Here is a 6,000-nt window from a genome sequence, read left to right as displayed (position 1 = left end):
AGAGAATATACTATAACGAGAAACAATACTCACTATAAAGAGAAACATATAGAACATACTATACACTAGACAGAAAGAACATTCACTACACTAGAACATACTATACAAACACAAGAATACTATAACAATAATGTGAGATAATACTTCATAGCTCGACAATATACTACTGCGTCGCGTTTTGTACCCAGAGTCTCCTGGATGGAGAGCGTGAATTTGTGTATAGATCTATACGGGACTGACCCTCCTACACCTTGCTGCTAGCTACAGTGGGACCTGCAGGTCTACGGGTGACGAATGTCATATCATTTCGACGTCTCGAACGTCATGTTATACTAGTCGATCAAGTATGGTTACAATCTTATCACATTTTACCTTAATTAAACAAACAAGTTTAAGGTAGTTAGTACATTGGTAGTCACTTAGATAAACTATAGTACATCTTTATTTTTCCCATCTCATTCACATTGTGATCTTCTCACATGAACGGTAATGAAAACTATATTTTGGTAATGATAGTCATACTTTGGGAAAATACTCACTTTTACAAAAGAACAAACATAAAGAACAATTGGGTCTTGGTAGAAGACTACTTTAGTAGAAAATATAGGATTTTCTAGGAAGTTTACAACATTTACATCAAACACTTACAAACTTTTACATCAAACATTTACAATTAATTTCTTCAAACTTATACAAACAATGACACTAATATACTTATGAACTCACCAACTTTAATGCTGATCTATGCTTTCAAAATAACTTGTATTCTCAGGTCGCCAGTAGACAGGTACAGATGACCAGGTTTTGAGAAGATGGAGCTTTCAAGACTCGTCTTTATTTTGATTGTTCATTTTTGGTGTCTTATAAACTACTGAACACACTTGTATTAAAATTATACTATTAATGCAATGGATGATGTTGTTGCTTGTTTACTATTATTCGTTGATGTGATACTGTACATGACGTCCTCCGCCCCCGAACGTTTCTGCCGTTCTGGTTTGGGGGTGTGACAACTTTGTACCCTTGCTAAGACGTTAGTGGAGTGTGTGTGGTTAACCGACACACTAATTGGGCTCTAAGCAAATGTGGCAAAGGGTGACTCGATGTTTGTCATAGATCGATGGAGCGTGTGTGGTTAACCGACACGTCGATTAGGTGACTGTGACATTGGAGGCACCATTTATATTTGCATGGTTATCCACAACTTATTTTGATCATCGGCATCCCAGTCACAAACGAAGGGCACACTCGAGATTTAAACATGCCATTGAAAAGTTCATTGAATCTCAAAAGATCTAGGAGTTTCAATTCATTTAAAACTTAATTTACAATTTTCCTTTTTCATGGTGGAAATTGGTAAATCGTCATTTACCTACCTTCAAATATTCTACAATTTGGATTACGGCATCCCTCTTCAAAGTTGTAGAACATTGTGTTGGGTCCTAGCCTTAATATCTCTTTTGGGTGTTTTATTAAGGACTCAATCAACTAACTTGAATTTCTCCCGTTTTGTAGATGTCAAAGTCTGACAACTATGGTCTTCCTGAATCCGTTGGAAAAAGTTTTCCACATGAAAATGATGTTCCACGATTGGATTATGGAAATGGAAATAATGCTTCACTTCCTCCACCTCCTCCAATAATTCTCCCTGACCCACGTGTTCGAAGACTTGAGAAGTTCAAGGTCACTCAAGCCCTATTGGAAAACGAACATGAAGATGGAAAGTATGTATGTGCTCATGTCTGGGATATGAAGTTGCATATTGACAGATTGGGAATGTTGGGTGTCAAAGTCCCTAGTAAGCTGGCTGTTGACTTGGTTCTTCAATAACTTCCTGACTCATATAGTGAGTTCATTAGAGAGTACTATATGATGGACCACGACATGACCCTCATTGATTTGACTTATTTGCTTATTGCTGCTGAATCAGAAATGATTTGGCGGACTGGTCAAGCAAATTTGTCTGGTAAATCAATGTCCCAACCTTTTATGGACAATGGCAACAATGGAAGTCCAGAAAAGTTTTCTCTACGCAAGAGAAAGGCTAAGTCTGAGATAGTCCCTTGTGCCATTCCCAAATAATCTGTGTGTTTCTACTGCCAAGAGAAGGGGCATTGGTTGCGAAGCTGCCCTGACTACCTGAGAGATCTACGAGATGGGAGAGTCAAGATGTATGACTCTACTTCAGGTGAAATCCACTATCTAACTCTATTAAGTTCCTTTTTAGATTCTTAATACATGATATGATAAGATTACATTTGGTGTTTTGTAGCATCGAAGAAAAAGGAAGGTTAAAAGAAAGAAGTGAGATGAATCTGTTCATGAAGAAATGGATTTCGATCGCATGATTCAAAGATCGGATTTTTTAGCTGCTACTTTAGAGTTAGGACAGATTGCTAAATAATATTTACATAGTTTTCATTTGTAATCGCATTGTAAGGACAAGTTTTTCCGCACCTTTTATAAATAAAATAAGTTTTAGTTTTTTATCTTATTTATATTTCCTTGCAATGGCATGTATGAAAATTGATGTTTGTGTATTTCTATTTTTAGAAATGTTGAAATGGATGTGATTCTTAGTTATGTTATTTGTGGTAATGTCGAGAATTTAACAAATTAGGAAAGATTCTCGTCGCCCAAGTTTCAGTTGGACAGAAACTTGGAATCATGCAACTTGTATTGTGAGATGAATGAGAACCTTCATATTTGGAAAATTAAGACTAATTCCTTGACAAAAGGTCAAGTGAAGGACTGGGAGAGTTGATACACAATGTTGTGCATTGGTCAAGTCCACCACAAAGAATAATAAATTATTCGTCATGATTTACTAAAGCTTAGTAAATATGGTTATACTTATAAGATTAAGTATAATTCTAAGTTGTTGAAAGAGTTTTAATGAATGGCAGAACGAATAAGAAGAATCGATAAGGCAGAAAGATAAAATTTTCTCTAATCTGGAAAAGTGGGAGAGTACTTAAGTATCTATTTTATGATTAACTTAGTGATTTGAAACAGTATCACAATTGATCCTATAAGGACACCTTAGTACACTAGTATGGCTAAGAAGAGGAATCGGCAATTGTTGAAATGATTAAATCAAAAGGTGTATCATACTTCGTTCCAAAATCGAGTCTTAGAGTCGTACTCCAAAATTGTGATTTGAGTGACATCATCTTAAGAAATTTTAACACACTCATCAAATGTGAAGTAGGAAAATGTTTTCTTGCTATTGCATGTTTGAAGTTGGTAAGTTGTGATGTCTTGTATAAGACAAAGACCAATTAAGACCAATGTGTGTACTGTTTGTCTTGATAAGAATCCTCACTAACTCCTGGATATTTGTTTATCAAGAAATGTTTCTTGACAAGAGAAACTTATATGTTAAGAGGTCAGTGGGATTCTAAATGATCTTGAAAAGTTTCAAGAACTAATCAAGGGTAAACCTATTGTTAAACACTAGCACACGACTTGAGGTTTGTAACCTATTGTGTTGACACATTTTGTTTCTGTGCCATTCCAGTTTAAGTCAACTATGCATATGAGTTCTATGAGTTCTCAATTGATTGCATAGAGGCAAGGCATCCTGATCAATGGAAAGTACATTGATAGGTAGGGGTGAGCCGCTCAAAGACTTGGAAGCAATGGTGGGACCCTTGATTGCAAGAAATAAAGAATGAACAAGTTCTGTCCATAAGAGTTTGGATTTGTCACAAACATTATCTTATGATTATGGTTATGACAGATTCACATGGATAGGAACACATACACCATAAAATCTAAGTGTCATAAGGTTTCTCTCCTTCATGAAAATGATTGTAAGGAAACGCTTTCACTAGGAAGATTTTAATGAGATAACGATTATGTAAATTGCATTCTCAAATTCGATTATGACTACGGCATCCCTCTACATAGTTCGAATTGTAAGATTTGGCAATTAGTTTTAACATTCGAGACTTATTGCTATAAGTTCTAGAATTGTTTAAACACACATGTGAGCTATTTAAGGAAAGGTGTATGAGTTGTTTTCTAGAAGCTTAGATAAAATATTGTCGATGTGACACCCGAAATTTCTATCTTGTACAAACCCTACATTTCAATCAAGTCAAACTTGCTTCTGCTAACTTTTAGCACTATTTTGAGTCTGTTTGAGCATCCTGACCTTAGTACATCAAAGGATCAAATACTAGAATGGGTGAACTAAAGTTCCAAACCACCAAACATGCCTTAAACCCTCAAATGTGGAGTTTACGGCCATGAGACCATGGGTTTACGGCCGTAAACTCATGGTGGCCGTAAACTCCATGCCTATATATACTTGGCCATTTTCATTCATTATCACACTTTCAAGCCTAGAACTCAGTTTTGCTCTCAAGTATCATCAAGAACTTTCATTCCAATGTTCAATCTAGTAAGTAATCTTTCCAATTTCAACTTGATATCCTTCCATATCTAGTGAATATACATGATTTCATCCATGAAATCTCTTCTTTTGGTTAGATCTTCAAGTGTTCTTTATTTCACCAAGAACACATACTAGTCTTCTTGAACCTTAAACACCCTATGAAGCTTCTATCTTGTAAGTACACTTGCCTTAGCTTGTTTTAATGCTTGAATCACTTAGTTTACACCTGGAAATCATCAAGAACTCAAGAACATATGGTGTTTACGGCCAAGGCAATCTCCTTGGGCCGGAAACAATCATAAGTGGTGCATTTGTGCCACCACTCCTTCCTAAGGCTTAGACTTGAACTTAGAACACTTCCTATTGACTTGTAAGACCTTAAAACACAAAGAAATCATGGACAAAAGGGTGTTTACGGCCAAGGCAATCTCCCTTGGCCATAAACTCTACTTATTGGTGCAAAGTTGCCACAAACACTTTCCTAAGCCTTGGATCTAGGTCTAGAACACTTCCAAGATGAGTATAGGACCTTAAACATCAAAATGGTACAAGATACCATGAGTTTACGGCCGTAAACGCATTGGGCCGTAAACCCATGGGCCGTGAACTCATGAGGGTATTACCATTTGGGCCGTAAACTCCTATGTGAGGCCCTACACCCCTTAGATGCAACCCTTTGTACTTCTAACACTTGAATCAAAGTGTTTTACATGTCCTAGGGTGTCTTTTCTTGCATAATTAGTTGTTTAAACACTAATTGTAACCATATATGTGTCATTATATGATAAATAGGATCCGTGTGTGTGCTCAAGTCTTCACTTGACACCTAGCATCCTATACCACTCGTTCATCCAAACCACTCACTACAGGTGAGTTCATACCTCTTAATCAACCTTTAAAATGATTTTAAATGCTTTTATGGGGGGGGGGGGAATACAAGTTGAACTAATATAGTTATTATATCAATCACCTGTGATTAATAACTACCAAACAAGTGGATTTCTTACTTTTCAAACTGTGTTATGAAACAAACTACTTCCAATCGTTTTATAAACTCTTTTACATGTTAAATACTTTCTATTAAACTTGTTCTTATATGCCAAACTGCTTTTAAATCGTCTTATGAAATGACACCAAGTCATCAATATTTATATAAACTCTTCAAAAGGTTTTACAAAACTTCTTTCTAAACTTATATTTTGTCAAATGCGTATCTATATAGATATAGTTATATCAGTAGGATTGAAAGGACTTAGGACTGATAGCTAACCTTACTTCCTGTTCCTTGTTTTGTTGTGGACTTAGGGTATTGGTTGTTTGTCCGAAGGTCGTTTGAATCTTAGTTATATATTATGTATATGTATATAGATATAAAAGTTCATTCATTCAGTTCAATACCTTTGGGTAGCAAAGGTATACAAACATGTTCATTGATACAAACAACATTGCTAGTAAACTATAATAGGTATAGTTTAGGAAGTTACTAATACTATAACTACAAGAATGAAACATACAAAGAGTCAGTTCATACATGAGTCAATACATACTATTATGAGAAACTAAGAGAACATACTATTATGAGAAACTTGGAGAATATA

The sequence above is a fragment of the Lactuca virosa genome, chromosome 5 (assembly GCF_052849685.1).
Source record: "Lactuca virosa cultivar CGN04683 chromosome 5, Lactuca_virosa_CGN04683_v6, whole genome shotgun sequence".
Classification (NCBI taxonomy): Eukaryota; Viridiplantae; Streptophyta; class Magnoliopsida; order Asterales; family Asteraceae; genus Lactuca; species Lactuca virosa.
The sequence above is the reverse complement of the archived record's forward strand: the minus strand, read 5'-3'. Positions refer to the sequence as shown.